Here is a 20483-nt window from a genome sequence, read left to right as displayed (position 1 = left end):
CCGTTCCTGCTCAACGCAGCACTGGAACACGCCGGTGGAGCTGCGCTTGATGAGCTCGTTGTTGATGATGATGTAGGCAGACGCCTGATGCTGCACTTGCCGAGCTTTGGTCTCATCCATCGGGAGAACCCCGTGCTCCAAAAATTCTGATATTAGGAGGGCCCAAGATGGAGCCGTAACCATGGCGAAGACGGCCACCAGGGTGGGTTCCGAGTCGACAGCCCCCGGGTCGGGGATGGCGACGGCCGGGTCTGGGATAATGGTGACCGGGTTGAGCTGAGCAGCCCCTGGGCCGGGTTCAGCAGTCCCCGGGCCGGGTTGAGGTGCGGCCGGGTCGTCTAGAACGTGGATGGACTCAGAGTCCGACGATGGCTTGACGGACGGCTTGCGCAGGTGCTCGAGGGAGATGCCGGACAGGATGGCTTGTCGTGACGAGGCGATCTTGGCGAGCGTGTCGGCTGCTTCGTTCTCCATGCGCGGGACATGGACGAACTCGCAGCCCTCAAAGGATCTGGACAGCTTCTGGACGAGGAAGCGGTAGCTTGCCATGTTGGAGTCGTGGGAGTCCTATTCGCCGGAGCACTGCTGCACCACTAGGTCCGAGTCGCCGTAGCACAGGATGCGTCGGATGCCGAGTTCCTTGGCAAGCTAGAGGCCGTGCACAATGGCTTCGTACTTGGTGACGTTGTTGGAGGCGGCGAAGTGGATCTGGAGCGCGTAGGGGAGCCGGTCGCCCTTCAGGGACGACACTACGATGCCGGCCCCCAAGCCGAGTCACATCTTGGACCCGTCGAAGTGCATGCGCCAATGCGTCGAGTCGGGAGGTGGCGGCAAGTACTGGGTCTCGGTCAGCCGACGAGGAAGTTGGCCAGGGCATGAGACTTGATCACGGTGCAGGGCTCGTAGAGGATGGTGTGGCCGGCTAACTAGATCACCCACTTGGCAACTCGGCCAGAGGCATCCTGGCACCCGATGATTTCTCTGATAGACGCCGTGCTGACCATGGTGACAACATGCTCATGGAAATACTGCTTTAGCTTCTTGGCGGTGAAGTACACTCCATAACACATCTTCTGGTAGTGCGGGTAGTTCTGCTTGGAGATGGAGAGCACCTCGCTTAGGTAGTAGACCAGGCACTGGACGGCTTGGATCTTACCCTTCTCTGGTCGCTCGACCACCAGCACCGTGCTGACCGCCCGCGAGGTCGCGGCTATGTAGAGCAACATCAGCTCCTTGTCGGTCGGCGCGGCCATGACTGGTGCGGTGGAGAGCATGCGCTTGAGGTCTTGGAAGGCCTCGTCTTCCATGCCGTTCCATTCGAACGAGCTCGTCTTCTTCATCAACTGGTACAGGGGTAGTGCCCTCTCGCCCAGCCGGCTTAGAAACCGGCTGACCGAGGCCAAGCATCCGGTGAACTTATGGACATCGCGCAACCGAGCCGGCTTGCGCATGCGCTCGATGGCCTTGATCTTCTCCGGGTTCGCCTTAATGCCACGTTCCGAGACGAGGAAGCCGAGTAGCTTTCCGGCTGGGACGCCGAAGACGCATTTTTCTGGGTTAAGCTTGACCTTGTATTCACGGAGGTTGGCGAATGTTTCCTTCAAATCGTCAAGGAGCGTGAGGTGCTTCTTGGACTTCACCACGATGTCGTCCATGTATACGTGGATATTGCGGCCGAGTTGCGGCAGCAAGCATTTTTGCATGCAGCGCTGGAAGGTGGTGTCGGCGTTCTTCAAGCCGAAGGACATGGTGATGTAGCAATACGCCCCAAAGGGCGTGATGAAGGACGTCTTCAGGGCGTCGGCCGGGTCCAGCTTGATCTGGTGGTAGCCTGAGTAAGCGTCCAGGAAGGACAGGAGCTCACACCCGGCGGTCGAGTCGATGACTTGGTCGATCCGCGGGAGGGCGAACAGACCCTTGGGACAGGCCTTGTTGAGGCCAGTGTAGTCGATACACATGCGCCAGGTCTAGTTCTTCATCAGGATGAGGACTGGATTGGCCAGCCACTCGTGGTGAAACACTTCCATTATGAAGCCGGCCACCAAAAGCTTGGCGACCTCTTCACCAATGGTTCTTCTCTTCTCTTCGGAAAATCATCGTAGGGGTTGACGGACAGGCTTGGCTTCCTCGCGGACGTGAAGTTTGTGCTCGGCGTACTTCCTCGGGATGCCCGACATGTCCTTGGGGGTCGATGCGAAGATATCCTGATTCTCACGGAGGAAGTCGATGAGCTCGCCTTCCTATTTGCTGTCGAGGCGGGCGCCTATGACAACGTACTTGCTGCAGCTGGGTCTTCTAGGTTGAGCTTCACTTTCTTGGTCTCCTTGGAGGGCTTAAAGGCGGCCTCGTCGGCCGGGTCTGGGGTCGGGATCGACGTGGCGGAGGCCTCGCCTGCCAGGGCGACGACCCGGTCGAGCTGGCGCCGCGCCTCGGCAATGACCAGCGACTCGGCCAACTTGGAGCCGTCTCGGGCGCACTCCAGGGACTTGCGGTAATCGCCGGTGATGGTGATGATGCCCTTGGGACCCGACATCTTCATCTTCGGGTACGCATAGTGGGGAACCGCCATGAACTTGTCGAGCACGGGCCGGCCCAGAACACGTGATACACGCTGGACAGGTGCACCACCTCGAACCAGATCGGTTCGCGCCGGAAGTGGTTGCTGTCACCGAACAGGACATCTAGCCGGACCTGGCCAATGGGGGAGCAGGAGAGGCCGGGCATGATGCCATGGAAGATTGTTCGGTTCGGCTCTAGGTCCTCGGCCTTGAGGCCAAGCTTGGTCATCGTGTCATGGTAGAGGATGTTGATGCTGCTGCCACTGTCGATGAGGACTCGGGAGAACTTGCATGTGCGCCGCGCGACGATGGTGGGGTTGAGGACGAGGGCGTAACCACCCGGACTCGGCATGACTGTCGGGTGATCCTCCCGGGTCCAGGTGATCGGGCGATCCAACCAATGCATGAACTCTGGCTTGGCCGGGACGACGATGTTCACCTCCTGCCGAAGGAGGCACTCGCTGCGCTTATCGTCGCCGAGGCTGGTGAAGATGATGTAGGCCGCGTTCTGGTCCGGGTAGGAGTCGTCGCACATCGCGCCGCCAGCTGGAGGCGGCGGTGGAGGCAGAGGCGGCTGTCCCGCACCTGGTGCCGGAGCCGGAGGGGGCGGGACGTCGCCCCTCATGATGCGCTTGGTGATGGCGCACTGCCAAAGCGTGTGCGTGGAGGGTCTTGCGCCGCTGTGGTGCTTGCAGGGGGCATCGAGCATCTGCTCGAAGCTCATGGCGGGTTGCCATGCCATCTTGCCGGTTTGCCGGCGCTAAGCCGCCGGGTCCGCCGCGGGCTCGGTGGCCGCGACGAGCCAATTGTCGTGAGGCAGCACCGGCTGGTCGGCCTTGCGCTTGTTGTTCCAGTGATGCTGCTGCCGGCTGCTTTCGCCGGCCGGCTTCGGAGGGGGAACCGACTTCGCCTTGCCGGCTTGATCCAGCACCACCTGGATCTTCATGGCGGAGTTGGCGCTGGCGTACTTGTCCGCCGTCACCATGAGCACGGCCATGGTGGCCGGCTCGGAGCACAAGAGCTTGTGCTTGAGGAGGGTGCCGTCTCGGCACCCGCTGATGAAGTATTGGATCGCCTGGACTTCATGGACGCCCTCGCAACTGTTCCGGAGCTCGGTCCAGCGTGCGAGGTACTCACGACCGGTCTCCATAGGCCCTTGCACGCACATGGCGAGCTGGCTAGGGTGGCCGGGTCGCTTGTAGGTCCCCGCGAAGTTGCGGACGAAGGCTTCCTCGAAGTCCACCCACGTGTTGATGCTGCCCATCGCCAGGCTGTTCAACCATGTGCGGGCCGACCCTTGGAGCATGAGCGGTGCATAGCACATGGCGAGACGATGATTGGCCCCGGTGATGCCAATGGCCGTGGTGTAGTTGGTGAGCCGGTCTTCTGGCTTCAATATCCCGTTGCACTTGGGGGTGTCGCGGGGAGCACGAATCCTTTGGGGAAGGGCTCCTCCCGGATACGCGGGCCGAAGCACGCTGGCCCGATAGCGCCGCTCTCCTCCACCTCTAGGGAGCGAGCGAGCCGATCGAGGCTGTGGCGAGTGTCGGCGTTGTCGATGGCGCACGGGCCGAGTCGACTTGCGGCCAGGCCACGGGGGGGTGGGTCGGTTGGAGCCGGACGCCGGCCATGCTGGCCGGGTCCGTGCTGGATCTCTAGGACGGGCTCGTCGCCCAATCCACCGGCGGCTATAGCAGCCGGGTCGCGCCGAGTCCGGGCTCGACCGGAATGCACCTCGTCGGGTGGGGAGGAAGCGGTGTGCAAAAGTTCGCCGGGCCCACCAAGGAGGGCGGAGCCAGATCCCGCCGGCTTGGCGAGCTGGTTGAGGCGGCCCTGCTCCGTGTTGGCGGCGTGGAGGAGTTCGCGCATCTGCCCGATGCGCTCTTTCAGCTCCTCACTCGCGAACTAGTCCAGGCCGGCTACGGCTGCCTAGGCAGTGCGCATTTTCTTCACTAGGGTCTCGTAGACGGTTGGGACGGCGCCGAGGGCCCGGCCGATCGCTCCTCCCTTGACACGCACATCGGCGACCCGGCTTGGCTCGGCCGCGGCGGGCATGAATCCGTAAGCGGCATCGCGCTCCAGCTGAGTGGCGTCCAGGTGACGTTGAGTGGCGGCGAGCGTCTCGGACAGGTCCAGCATCTGCTGGTGCCTTTCCTCGAGCTGGGTTCAGGCCTCAGCGACGTTGGTAGCGTCGACATCGGTACCGATGGGGATGCGGAGGCTCTGCATCACGGCGCGCAGCGGATCGGATGGCTCGATCCAATCCGCTGCAGCCCTGGCTTCGGCAGCCTTACTCGTCTTGCTCGATGAGGACGAGGCGCCATCGCCGGTGACAAAGACCACCACATGGACGTCCACTGCCCCGGCGGAAATGCCATCGCCGAGGGAGAGGGGAGAGTCGGAGTAGCTGAGCACCTCGCTGGGGTACTCGTCGGCCGCGATCGCATCGGAGATGCGCAGCACAGTGAAGGAGGTAGCAAGCGCGCCGACGACGTCGTCCGCCAGCGCGACGGACTCGTCGGTGTAGGAGAAGGCCCCCGTCTGAAGCATGCTCCCGGCCAGCTCCTCGAGCTGCCCCTCGGTGGGTGCACGGCAGATGCCAAGGGATGGCTAAAGAGAGGAGGAGGCTCGAGGGCGCTGGTGGACTCCAGAGGCGGGGTTGGCATGAGCGGGCGCGGGACGCCGAACATACCCAGGTTCGGGGCTCTTCGGAGAGATAATACCCCTAATCCTGCCGAGTGTAGTTGGATGATCGATAGTACAATGTTGCTCCTGGAGTTGTATGGAGGAGGAAGGAAGCTGGCCAAGGCTTGGGCTGGTCCTTCTCTCCGGTGTTGCTGTTTTGTGGGTAGTCCTATGCTTACTTGTTTTCTCTCGTATGCGTTTTCTTCTTGCTCTCTCGCTCGCCCCCCTATATGATCGTGGGCACCCGGGGGGTTTTATAGTCCAACCCTCCGGGGTACAATGGTAATGTTACAAGTCGGTGGGTCCGTATTGTCGGTGTCCGGGGACCCGGGCTGGGTCCCGCTGAGGGCTTGTGGTTCTCCGGGTTCCCCTAGGTGCGGGCCCCGCATGCCTAGGGGGACTGTGCGCCATCTTGTCGATCGTTAGGGCATGGCCGAGTCGAGTCGCGTACAATGCCCTGGTCAACGGGTAGGTGAGGGGCACTGTTGCCACGTTCCTGCTGACCAGAGGCATGGGCAGGGCACTGTTGCCTCGGTCATCGTTAATTGAAGTCTCGTCCCCATCATATGGCCTGGATGGGATGGGAGTTGACCCACGGCTGGATTGCGTAGCACGCCACGGGTGGCGCTGGCTTGTTGAGGAGGCTTTGGTCGTGCCGGGTTCGGCTATCTTGTGCTACTTGTTGGGGCCGAGTCGATGTGTCTTGCCGGGTCGGCTAGTCTAGCCGGCTTGCGGGGCTTGGCCGGGTCGGGTGACCCGCCCAAGCGCGTGCCGTATTTGTGGGGCGGTGCCAACCCGATTGTTTTTTTGAAGAGGATCCGGGTTCCGTTGCCTGCCCAGGGTCCATCCCCCCCGACAACGCATATATATCAAATGTTTGCTTTTAGCATTGCAAGTTTATGCAGAGGGTGCCGACTCAGTTTCGTCCGAGCTCCCTTAATCTTTTTCGTGTTCCCTATGTTCTTTGGCTTGTGCTCTCGCTTGCCGGATAGCCGTTCTGTGGTCTGTGGCTGAGAGTGGGCCGCGAAGTGGAGTGTACAGTACTCAGAGTCAGAAACGTCCGGGTCGCCCGAACCGTTTTCTTCTGAGATGTTTTTCGCGTGGGTGGCCTCTAGCGTTCACCATTGCTAGCTGGACAGTCGCTTTGCGGTCTGTGACTAAGAGTGGACCTTTGGTACCGCGCACGCTACTAAGCCGTCTGTGGGAACTAATGTCTCAGGCCAAGCGGCCAGCCCCCGGGCCAACTCTGGCTGGCACCGGGGCAAACAATGATGCAACTGTAATGAAATGCGGAGATAGTCCCCCGAGCATTGCTCGGGGTTATCCGTGCTTGTGTGGTGCAAAAATATGCGGATGAGGAGCTTACATTGGTTTTCGTGTAGCCGAGGCGGAGTTTGCCGAAGACAGCCGGTGCGGCTCGGCGCTCGCGGAGTGCGCCGGCGCACCCGCTGGGTGTAGCCTTCAAGCCTTCGGGTGCTCGAAGGGGGTCCCATGATGCGGAACATCCTACGGTCATCCCCATGGACCTACCATCATCTCATGAAGTGCCAAGAGGACCTATGACTCGAGCTAGAGCTAGAGCTCTCGAGACCTAGGTGACTTCTCTCCTTAGTGATATTGTGGATCCCCTCGAGACATGGCTACTACCTAAGTTCGAGATGTTGTGCATGATTAGGTACCAAGAGGAGCCTCCCGAAGATGCACGTGAAGACGGACAAGCCGCCAAGTCCACGGATGAAGAGGAACGCCGAAAGGAGAAGAAGGCATCTCTAGGGCCTAGACATCCGGCCCAGAGCCCAGACATCCGGCCGCTGGAGACATCAGCTACAACCGCCTTCCAGCCGCCGGACATCTACAGGCCCCAGACATCCAGCCCCGGCCCGGAAATTCGGCCTCTCGCCCGGATATCCGGACAAGCTGCAACAAAGAACAGAAGGGAACCCCCGCCAGCCCGTACATCCGGCCCCTCCAGCCCAAACATCCGGCCTTCCGCGAACGCCCGGACGTCCGGCCTCCCCTGTCTACGCACAGTGTAAGGGCCCGAGGCCTGTGTACCCCTTCACCCACCTAGACTATATATACTCTTCTCCTACCTACGTTTTAGGGTTAGCATTGTGATAGCTCATTTGAGATATAGATCTTCGCTCATCCATATCAGATCTACTCCACGAGAGAGACCGTGGCCCCTCTTCGGAGAAGATCCACTTGGATTCAAGACCTCCTTGCGGAGAGGACCATCAAGACCTCCTCACGGAGAAGATCGTGCTACTTGTATCGTCCTTAGTTGTCTGTGGATCTTGTATCTTCCTTTGTGTTCATGGATCTAGCATATGTGTGACTATTTCTTGTTGGTTTAGTGATTCCTCTTGTGTTTCCCCTCGTGATTTCCCTCGCGTTCTTCGCGGGATCCGCTCCTTTCATGAAAGATCGTCCCCTAGGGTTCCTAACCTACATCATCTTGGTATCTAGAGCCACGTTTATCACGATTTCGGAGCCTCCCCGTTGTGTTTCTAGCCTTGTTTTTGTTGATTTTATCCCTAATTCGAAAATTCCCCACAAAAATATCCCCAATTTTTTTTGTGATTTGTTGGTGTGATGAAGTTTTGTTGGATTTGATCCGCAGAGTTCGTGTGTTGCAGGTAGATCTAGCTTTCCATCCACTTTTTCCCAATTTCCATCCACAAATTCCTCCGAATTTTTCCCATATTTTCCACCTTCCACGTGGAGTTCGTCCGGATCCAGAGCCCGGACATTTGGCCCGATAGCCCGGACATCCGGCCCCTGGCAGCATCACTTCCTCTCCATCGCTCGTTTTTCGTCCATATTTCGCCAAATTTTGTTCCGGTGCCCACATACACTTCCGCATACCACCTCAACTTCTGCATAGCACCACCATATACCACATACACCACCATCGCATACCTCTACCAACTCCGACAATTTTGTCCCATTTTGCTTTGAGAATTTGAGTTGAGGTTCCGTGTCCTGTTGTGTTTCGGCTATATAGGTACGGTTCGACATCAACATCACCGCCGCTCATCTTCACCACGGACGTGTCATCAACAACGACCATCTCGACAACATCATATTGGTTTCGCGCCACTCATTTGATCACCATCATTCGTTCTTGCTTATGGACAAGGAACCAAGAATCGGTAACCTCGTCTTGGTATCATGATACATCATTCTTGACATTGCATTGATAGCCATCATAGCCTTACTCAGCTTACCCATCGAGACTAGCCTTTGAGTATTGCCGGCAACGTGACTTGTGCACATTAGTGATCATACTTCCCATAGCATACATACATCATTGGTGCATATCTTGGTATCATCTCTTGTGTCACAAGGTTGTCTTTGCATACACAATTGCTATCTTGGTTCATGAAGCATTGCATGAGAAAAGAGCTCAAAAAACAAAGAGCCAAACAAGCTTTTAAGCAAAAGGGAAAGATAAGCAAACAAGCTTTTAAGCAAGAACCATAACATCAAACAACATTAAGATTGTCATACTAGATCATCTTGGATCATATCATCGAAACACCATACATAGAGCATACTTGGGATAGAAGTCGTTGCATTTTTTCTTAGTATGTTGTGCACAAGTCTTCGTATCCGCCTATTGTACAATCGTGCTAGCGTCTCTCTAGTGTTGTGCAACAAGAGCATTTTCGTGGATTCCACATTTTGGCTCATCCTTGGTTGCACGACCCCACTTTTCTCTTTGCGTGTGTGTTTCCGTGTACCTTATATTGCTTGGTCTACTTGTTGCATTGAAAACTTGCGAATCTTTTCCAACATTATTGAAGCTCACTAACAATTGCATCAAATTTTGTGCCACCATCCTAACCAAGCTTCACCATAAGCTTTTACTTGTGTAGGTGTGAGAAACCGACAAGAATTGGTACCAATTGTGCTATTTCCTTGTTCCACATTGGAGTTATCATTGATCCACCTTCAACTTTGGTCAAGGTACATTTGGTATACGTTCTTCTCTTTCTACCACTCACATATTTTTCTTGGAATGATGGATAGGCCAAGTACTTCTACCAACCCACTCTTCATCGGGAAAGACGACGACATGAACTCCTACGTCACAAAGAGCCACCTCTTTGGTGCACAACATGCTTTGCATCAAGAGCAACAAGCAATGAGTGAACGCATTGACAACCTCACCACCGACTTGTGACTCTCCGAGCAACGTATAAGAGACTACTTCGACAACAAGCTCGACGATCACAAGCAAGAGAACGATGCAAGAATGGACGAGATTCGTGCTTTGTTGCTCAATCAGTCTTCTTCCACTTCGTCCTCATCAAGACGGAGCCGCTCAAGTCGACACTCCGACTTCACCCTCTCCAGCTCAAGTACACAGACATCGAACACTCTTCGCCGTGCCGTGTGCAATGATCGTCAAGCAAGCCTCAATCCTCTACGTGACATCGACTCTCAAGAGCACCGACACCGTCAAAACCAAGCTACCTTTGCGCAAGCACGAGAACGGAAACAACAACGCCAACACGAAGATGAAGAGCGAGCGCGTCTACACCAAGAAGCACAAGATGCCGAGGCAAAACGTCAAGAGCAACAATTGCGAGATGCTCAAGCACTTGAGGTGCAACAAGCCCTCCGAGATTCAAGTCGAGCCGTAGCCAACCGAGGCCGACAAGCTCATGAACATGAAGAAGGACTTTGCGAAGAAGTTCACGAACGAAGATATCAAGCTCACGTGCAACGTCAAGCTCAAAAAGTTTCTCCACAAGCTCGCCAAGAATGTCAAGTTCAACAAGAACAAGACGACACTGAACATCCTCCACGGCAAGAGCAAATTGTGAGAGACGATCCTCCTCGTCAAGGACGTCATCATCCCCATCCCGAGCACAATGAAGAGCAATGCTACAACAAGCAAAAGTTCACCATGCCCAAGTTCAATGGAAGCAACTACCCTGAAGAGTACCTTTCATGGGCATTGAAGGTCGATGAAATCTTCTGCTTGCACAATGATAACCCACAAGTATAGGGGATCGCAACAGTTTTCGAGGGTAGAGTATTCAACCCAAATTTATTGATTCGACACAAGGGGAGCCAAAGAATTTTCTCAAGTACTAGCAGCTGAATTGCCAATTCAACCACACCTGAAAACTTAATATCTGCAGCAAAGTGTTTAGTAGCAAAGTAATATGATAGTAGTGGTAACGGTGGCAAAAGGTAACGGTAGGAAAAGTAATATTTTTGGTGTTTCGAAGTGATGATAACAATAGCAACGGAAAAGTAAATAAGCGAAGAACAATATATGGAAAGCTCATAGGCAATGGATCGGTGATAGAGAATTATGTCGGATGTGGTTCATCATGTAACAGTCATAACATGGGGTGACACAGAACTAGCTCCGGTTCATCAATGTAATGTAGGCATGTATTCCGAATATAGTCATACGTGCTTATGGAAAAGAACTTGCATGACATCTTTTGTCCTACCCTCCTGTGGCAGCTGGGTCCTATTGGAAACTAAGAGATATTAAGGCCTCCTTTTAATAGAGTATCGGACCAAAGCATTAACACATAGTGAATAAATGAACTCCTCAAACTACGGTCATCACCGGAAGTGGTCCCGACTATTTTCACTTAGGGCTTGCCGGATCATAACACGTAGTAGGTGACTATAGACTTGCAAGATAGGATCAAGAACTCACATATATTCATGAAAACATAATAGGTTCAGATCTGAAATCATGGCACTCGGGCCCTAGTGACAAGCATTAAGAATAGCAAAGTCATAGCAACGTCAATCTCAGAACATAGTGGATACTAGGGATCAAACCCTAACAAAACTAACTCGATTACATGATAAATCTCATCCAATCCATCACCGTCCAGCAAGCCTACAATGGAATTACTCACACAACGCGGTGAGCATCATGAAATTGGTGATCGAGGATGGTTGATGATGATGACGACGACGGAATCCCCTCTCTGGAGCCCCAAACAGACTCCAGATCAGCCCTCCCGAGAGAGTTTAGGACTAGGAGACGGCTCCGTATCGTAAAACGCGATGAATCTTTCTCCCTGATTTTTTCCCCAAACACGAATATATGGAGTTGGGGTTGAGGTCGATGGAGCTCCAGGGGGCCCATGAGGCAGGGGCGCACCCCCACCCTCGTGGCTAGGGTGTGGCCCCCCTGGCCTTGATTCTTTGCCAGTATTTTTTATTATTTCCAAAAATAATCTCCGTGGAGTTTCAGGTCATTCCGAGAACTTTTGTTTCTGCACATAAATAACACCATGGCAATTCTGTTGAAAACATCATCAGTCTGGGTTAGTTCCATTCAAAGCATGCAAGTTAGATTCCAAAACAAGGGCAAAAGTGTTTGGAAAGTAGATACGACGGAGACGTATCAACTCTCCCAAGATTAAACCTTTGCTTGTCCTCAAGCAATTCAGTTGACAAACTGAAAGTGATAAAGAAAAACTTTCACAAACTCTATTTGCTCTTGTTGTTGTTAATATGTAAAGCCAGCATTCAAGTTTTCAGCAAGAATTATGAACTAACCACATTCACAATAACACTTAGGTCTCATGTTTACTCATATCAATGGCATAATCAACTAGCGAGCAACAATAATAAAATCTTGGATGTCAGCACTTTCTCAAAACAATCATGATATGATATAATGATAACCCACAAGTATAGGGGATCGCAACAGTTTTCGAGGGTAAAGTATTCAACCCAAATTTATTGATTCGACACAAGGGGAGCCAAAGGATACTCTCAAGTATTAGCATCTAACTTGTCAATTCAACCACACCTGGAAAATTAATATCTACAGCAAAGTGTTTAGTTGCAAAGTAATATCATAGTAGTGGTAACGATAACAAAAGGTAACAGTAGCAAAAGTAATGTTTTTGATATTTTGTAGTGATGACAGCAATAGCAACGGAAAGTAAATAAGCGAAGAACAATATATGGAAAGCTCGTAGCCAATGGATCGGTGATGGAGAATTATGCCGGATGCGGTTCATCATGTAACAGTCATAACCTAGGGTAACACAGAACTAGCTCCAGTTCATTGATATAATGTAGGCATGTGTTCCGAATATAGTCATACGTGCTTATGGAAAAGAACTTGCATGACATCTTTTGTCCTACCCTCCCGTGGCAGCGGGGTCTTTACGGAAACTAATGGATATTAAAGCCTCCTTTTAATACATAACCGGAACAAAGCATTAACACATGGTGAATACATGAACTCCTCAAACTACGGTCATCACCGGTAAGTATCCTGATTATTGTCACTTCGGAGTTAACAGATCATAACACATAATAGGTGACTATAGACTTGCAAGATAGGATCAAGAATACTCATATATTGATGAAAACATAATAGGTTCAGATCTGAAATCATGGCACCCGGGCCCTAGTGACAAGCATTAAGCATAGCAAAGTCATAGCAACATCAATCTCAGAACATAGTCGACACTAGGGATCAAACCCTAACAAAACTAACTCGATTACATGATAGATCCCATCCAACCCATCACCGTCCAGCAAGCCTACGATGGAATTACTCACGCACGGTGGTGAGCATCATGAAATTAGCGATGGAGGGTGGTTGATGATGATGATGGCGACGGATTCCCCTCTCCGGAGCCCCGAACGGACTCCAGATCAGCCTTCCCGAGAGGTTTTAGGGCTTGGCGGCGGCTCCGTATCGTAAAACGCATTGATTTCTTCTCCTTGATTTTTTCTCCCCGAAACACAATATATAGAGTTGGAGTTGGAGTCGGAGAGGCACCAGGGGGCCCACGAGGTATGGGGCGCGCCCTAGGGGGGAAGCGTGCCCCCCACCCTCGTGGAGAGGTGGTGGGCCCCCTGGCCTTCATATTTTGCAGGTATTTTGTATATTTTCCAAAAAGTTGCTCGGTGAAGTTTCAGGTCATTCCGAGAATGTTTGTTTCTGCACATAAATAACACCATGGTAATTCTGCTGAAAACAGCGTCAGTCCGGGTTAGTTCCATTCAAATCATGCAAGTTAGGGTCCAAAATAAGGACAAAAGAGTTTGGAAAAGTAGATACGATGGAGACGTATCAACTACCCCAAGCTTAAACCTTTGTTTGTCCTCAAGAAATTCAGTTGACAAACTGAAAGTGATAAAGAAAAAACTTTTACAAACTCTGTTTTCTCTTGTTGTTGTAAATATGTAAAGCCAGCATTCAAGTTTTCAGCAAAGATTATAACTAACCACATTCACAATAACGCATAGGTCTCAAGTTTACTCATATCAATAGCATAATCAACTAGCGAGCCATAATAATAAATTTCGGATCACAACACTTTCTCAAAACAATCATAATATGATATAACAAGATGGTATCTCGCTAGCCCTTTCTGAGACCGCAAAACATAAATGTAGAGCACCTTTAAGGACCAAGGAATGACTAGACATTGTAATTCATGGTAAAAGAGATCCAGTCAAGTCATACTCAATGTAAACTAACAATAATGAATGCAAATGACAGCGGTGCTCTCCAACTGGTGCTTTTTAATAAGAGGATCATGACTCAGCATAAAAGTAAATAGATAGGCCCTTCGTAGAGGGAAGCAGGGATTTGTAGAGGTGCCAGAGCTCGGTTTTGAAATGGAGGTGAATAATATTTTGAGCGGTATACTTTCATTGTCAACATAACAACCAAGATATGGCAATATCTTCCATGTTACACACATTATAGGCGGTTCCCAAACAGAATGGTAAAGTTTATACTCCCCCTTCCACCAACAAGCATCAATCCATGGCTTGCTCGAAACAACGAGTGCCTCCAACTAACAAAAGTCCCAGGGGGAGTTTTTTTTTTGCAATTATTTTGATTTAGTTTGCATAAAGCTTGGGACTGGGCATCCCGGTGGCTAGCCATTTATCTCGTGAGTGAAGAGCGAAGTCCACTCCTCTTGAGAATAACCCGCCTAACATGGAAGATACAGACAGCCCTAGTTGATACATGAGCTATTCGAGCATACAAAACATGATATTTATTTGAAGGTTTGGAGTTTGGCACATACAAATTTACTTGGAACGGCAGGTAGATACCGTATATAGGTAGGTATAGTGGACTCATGTGGAATAACTTTGGGGTTTAAGGGATTGGATGCACAAGCAGTATTCCTGCTTAGTACACATGAAGGCTAGCAAAAGACTGGGAAGCGACCAGCTAGAGAGCGACAACAATCATGAACATGCATTAAAATTAATCAACACCGAATACAAGCATGAGTAGGATATAATCCACCATGAACATAAATATCGTGAAGGCTATGTTGATTTTGTTTCAACTACATGCGTGAACATGCTCCAAGTCAAGTCACTTAAATCATTCAGAGGAGGATACCACCCTATCATACCACATCATAACTATCTCAATAGCATGTTGGCACGCGAGGTAAAACATTATAACTCATAGCTAATGAAGCATGGCACAAGAAACTATGATCTCTAGTTGTCATTGCAAACATGTTTATTCATAATAGGCTGAATCAGGAATGATGAACTAATCATATTTTCAAAAACAAAAGAGGTCAAGTTCATACCAGATTTTCTCATGTCAGTCAGTCCATCATATATCATCATAATTGCATTTCACTTGCACGACCGAATAGTGTGAATAATAATAATAGTGCACATGCATTGGACTAAGCTGGAATCTGCAAGCATTCAATAAACATGAGAAGACAAGGCAATATGAACTATTTTGTCAGATCAACATTTATGCATATAAGAGCCACTTCAACAATTTAATCATGGTCTTCTCCTATTGACCCCTAAAGAAAAGAAAAGAAATAAAAATATTTACACGGGAAAGCTCCCAATAAGCAAAAGAAGAACATGAAATCTTTTTGGGTTTTATTTTTAATTACTACTACAAGCATGGAAATTAAACTGATTAAAAGCTACAACTAATTTGTTGGTTTTTCTTAAGGTTTATTAAACACACAAGAAGAAAGCATAAAAAGGAAAATAAACTAGCATGGATGATACAATGAAAAAGTATGAGCACCAACATCTAGCAATGAGTGTGCGAACATAAGTGTAATGTTGGTGGGAAATACGTACTCCCCCAAGATTAGGCTTTTGGCCTAAGTTGGTCTATGGCCACGGCTGGCCTAGCGGATATCCATAATAGTAGTTGGGGTCATACTGAGAAGAAGAAGAAGAGGAAGACTCCGATTGCCACTGGCTGACGATCATCTCAAGATCCCACTGGTAATTGGACTGTCGTGAAGGATCAACTTGTGGTTCTGGCTCTGGCTCCTCGGCTGGTGTAGGGTTCCGGTAGGCGTGAATAGCCTTCAACGGAACAAGGTACGTGCCTGAAGATAAATCAAAAAAGAAGGAGCAGGCAAGGTAATAGTCTCAGGGTGATGTTTATTAAAGAACAATTGATATTTAAGCTCTCCTTCCCTATTCTTAACAATAAAATCATGTGCCACCATACTTTTATAATCTAGATAAACACGAGGCAGGACCTTTTCTTCTTTCTGAAAATGCCTAATAGGTATGTTAAAATGTGCAGCTAGGCGTGAAGCATAGATGCCTCCAAAGATAGGGCCTTTGGTACGGTTCAGACTTAACCGTTTAGCAATAATGCTGCCCATATTAAAAGTGTTATCACTGTATAAACCATGGAGCAGAATAATAATATCAGGGATACTAAGGGTTCCACAGTTTCCACGACCAATTAAGAAACGACTAGCAAATAATGCAAAGTAACGTAAAACAGGAAAATGTATGCTAGTGATTCGTGCATCGGAAACCTTCCTTGTTTCCCCTACGGTGATAATATCAATAAACCCCTCCACATCATCATGATGTGGTTCTTCTGTCTTGCCCTCAAAAGGGACTAAACAAATCCAACAAAAATCATAAAGTGATATCTCCTTATGCTCATCATATAAATGAAACTCCACCGTAGGTGGCGAGTTCCTAGAATGGAAATGAAAGTTTTGCACAAAGGTATTTGTGAGTAAGAGATACTGATCGCATTGGTCGTGGAGGAAAGCGGTGAGGCCTGCATTCTTAGCCAATTCATGAAAATCTTCATAAATACCGGCCGCTCTCAAGAAATCATCGGAAGGCCATTCACACGCCCGAACCTCCGCTGTGCGCGGCAAATTATAGTTAGGCTTCGGTGCCTTTTCCTTCGAGCTTTGGCTCGACGAGCCCCTCAATAGTCTCCTCATCATTTTCTGAAAAATTCTGAAATTTTTAGTAACTTCAAAATAAAAGTAAACCAAACTCAGTAATATTGATAGCAACTACTCCTACAAGTGCCTAGGGCCTATATCATGCATCAAAACTACTTTTGACCATATAAATTTGACATGCAAGCTCAAGAACAGGGTCACCTAAGCAGCAAAAATTTGCAATGAATAAAGCACTAGAACAAAAACTAATTGGACCAATGGAGGAGTCACATACCAAGGAACAATCTCCCCAAGCAGTTTTGTGAGAGGTGCTTTGAGCAAGGAGATCGAAAATGGCAGCAAAACGAGCTTGGACTCAGGTTTGAGCTGGATATTCGTGTGTGTGGGAGGAAGAAGAAGTGTGTGGGTGAAAGGATAAGTGGAGGAGGGCCATCGTGGGCCCACGAGGCAGGGGGACGCGCCCAGGGGGTAGGGCGCGCCCTCCACCCTCGTGGGCAGGTGGTTGACCCCCTTGCTGTGTTCTTAGTGCCAAATATTCTCAAATATTCTAGAAAAAATCATATTTAAATTTCAGGGCATTTGGGGAACTTTTATTTTCGAGGTATTTTTATATTGCATGGATAATCAGATAACAGACAGAAACATATTTATTTTTATTTTATTTAATATAAATAACAGAAAGTAAAAGTGGGGTATAGAGGGTTGTGCCTTCTAGTTTCATCCATCTCATGGTCATCAAAAGGAATCCACTAACAAGGTTGATAAAGTCTTGTTAACGAACTCATTCCAAATAACATGGAACTGGAGGAATTTCGAATAACCCTATGTTACCTCAATGGGGATATGCACATCCCAATAATAAGAATATCATATTTCTTCTTGACAGTAGGAAGAGGAAATTCAAAACCTCCAAATATAATCGATGGAATTTTTCCAATAGAGTTGACTTGAGGTTGTTTCCTCGGAAAGTGTATCGTATGCTCATTACCATTAACATGAAAAGTGAAATTGCCTTTAGTGCAATCAATAACAGCCCCTGCAGTATTCAAAAAGGGTCTTCCAAGAATAATATACATACTATCATCCTCGGGAATATCAAGAATAAAAAAGTCTGTTAAAATAGTAACGTTTGCAACTACAACAGGCACATCCTCACAAATACCGACAGGTATAGCAATTGATTTATCAGCCATTTGCAAAGATATTTCAATAGGTGTCAACTTATTCAAATCAAGTCTACGATATAAAGAGAGAGGCATAACACTAACACCGGCTCCAAGATCACATAAAGCAGTTTTAACATAGTTTCTTTTAATGGAGCATGGTATAGTTGGTACACCAGGATCTCCAAGTTTCTTTGGTATTCTACCCTTAAAAGTATAATTAGCAAGCATGGTGGAAATTTCAGCTTCCGGTATCTTTCTTTTATTTGTAATGATATCCTTCATGTACTTAGCATAAGGATTGGTTTTGAGCATATCAGTTAATCGCATACGCAAAAAGATAGGTCTAATCATTTCAACAAAGCGCTCAAAATCCTCATCATCCTTTTTCTTAGATGGTTTGGGAGGAAAATGCATGGGTTTCTGAACCCAAGACTCTCTTTCTTTACCATGTTTCGTAGCAACAAAGTCTTTTTTATCATAACATTGATTCTTTGATTGTGGGTTATCAAGATCAACAGCAGGTTCAATTTCTATATCATTATCATTACTAGGTTGAGCATCATTATGAACATTATCACTCACATTACCACTAGTTTCAGGTTCATTACCAGATTGTGTTTCGGTATCAGAAATAGAAATATCATTTGGATTCTCAGGTGTTTCAATAATAGGATAAATAGAAGCATGCAAAGTCCTATCATATTTCTTTTTCTTCCTTTTAGAAGGATTAGGTGCATCTATTTTATTTCTCTGAGAATCCTTCTCAATTCTCTTAGGGTGGCCTTCAGGATACAAAGGTTCCTGAGTCATTCTACCAGTTCTAGTAGCCACTCTAACAACATTATCATTATTCTTATTATTCAATTCATTGAGCAAATCATTTTGAGCGTTAAGTACTTGTTCTACTTGAGTGGTAACCATAGAAGCATGTTTACTAATAAGTTTAAGTTCACCTTTGACATTAGCCATATAATCACCCAAGCGTTCAAGCATATTTGAATTGTATTTCAATTGTCTACCAAAATAAGCATTAAAGTCTTCTTGCTTAGCCATAAATTTATCAAACTCATCTAAGGATGGGCTAGCAAACTTAGTAAATGGGATTTCATCTTTATCATATCTATAGAGAGAATTTATCTATACTACCTGTGTCGGGTTATCAAGACCATGACTTTCTTCAATAGGTAATGGATTAAGATTATATGTTTCTTCAACATGCGGTAAATTAAGACCATGTATTTCTTCAATAGGAGGTAAATTCTTAACATCTTCAGCATTAATACCTTTTTCTTTCATAGATTTCTTTGCCTCTTGCATATCTTCGGGACTAAGAAATAGAATACCACTCTTATTCGGAGTTGGTTTATGAATAGTCTTAGGAATTGGCTCCGGAGGTGTCCAATTATTTTCATTTGTCAACATATTATTCAATAAAATTTCAGCTTCATCCGGTGTTCTTTCCCTGAAAACAGAACCATCACAACTATCCAGGTAATCTCTGGAGGCATCGGTTAGTCTATTATAAAAGATATCAAGTATTTCATTTTTCTTAAGAGGATGATCAGGAAAAGCATTAAGTAATTGGAGGAGCTTCCCCCAAGCTTGTGGGAGACTCTCTTATTCAATTTGCACAAAATTATATATATATCCCTTAAACCAGCTTGTTTCTTATGAGCAGGGAAATATTTAGCAGAGAAGTAATAAATAATATCCTGGGGACTGCGCACACAACCAGGATCAAGAGAATTAAACCATTTCTTAGCATCACCCTTTAATGAGAACGGAAATATTTTAAGGATATAAAAGTAACGAGTTCTCTCATCTTTAGTGAACAGGGTGGCTATGTCATTCAACTTAGTAAGATGTGCCACAACAGTTTCAGATTCATAACCATGAAAAGGATCAGATTCAACCAAAGTAATTATATCAGGATCAACAGAGAATTCATAATCCTTATCAGTAACACAGATAGGTGAAGTAGCAAAAGCAGGGTCAGGTTTCATTCTAGCACTTAGAGATTGCTTACTCCATTTAGCTAATAACCTTTTTAGTTCATTTCTATTTTTGCAAGCTAAAATAGCGAAAGAAGCTTCTTGATCAAAAACATAACCCTTAGGAATAACAAGTGATTCTTCATCATCACTTTCATCAGTATCATCAGATTCAATATTTTCAATTTCTCTAGCCCTAGCAATTTTTTCATTAAGAAAATCACTAAGTGGCACAGTAGTATCAGGCATAGAGGTAGTTTCATCATAAGTATCATGCATAGCAGAAGTGGCATCATCAATAACATGCGACATATCAGAACGAATAGCAGAAGCAGGTGTAGGTGTCACAAGCTTACTCAAAACAGAAGGCGAATCAAGTGCAGAGCTAGATGGCAGTTCCTTACCTCCCCTCGTAGTTGAGGGATAGATCTTCGTTTTTGGATCTCTCAAGTTCTTCATAATGATAAGCAGATATATATCCCAAGTGACTCAAAGAATAGAGCTATGCTCCACGGCAACGGCGCCAGAAAATAGTCTTGATAACCCACAAGTATAGGGGATCGCAACAGTTTTCGAGGGTAAAGTATTCAACCCAAATTTATTGATTCGACACAAGGGGAGCCAAAGAATACTCTCAAGTATTAGCAGCTGAGTTGTCAATTCAACCACACCTGGAAACTTAATATCTGCAGCAAAGTGTTTAGTAGAAAAGTAATATGATAATAGTGGTAACGATAACAAAAGGTAACAGTAGTAAAAGTAATGTTTTTGGTATTTTGTTGTGATGATAGAAATAGTGACGGAAAGTAAATAAGCGAAGAACAATATATGGAAAGCTCGTAGGCAATGGATCGGTGATGGAGAATTATGCCGGATGTGGTTCATCAT

This window comes from Triticum dicoccoides, chromosome 5A, assembly GCF_002162155.2.
Source record: "Triticum dicoccoides isolate Atlit2015 ecotype Zavitan chromosome 5A, WEW_v2.0, whole genome shotgun sequence".
In the NCBI taxonomy this organism is placed as follows: Eukaryota; Viridiplantae; Streptophyta; class Magnoliopsida; order Poales; family Poaceae; genus Triticum; species Triticum dicoccoides.
This window is presented reverse-complemented; position numbering follows the sequence as displayed.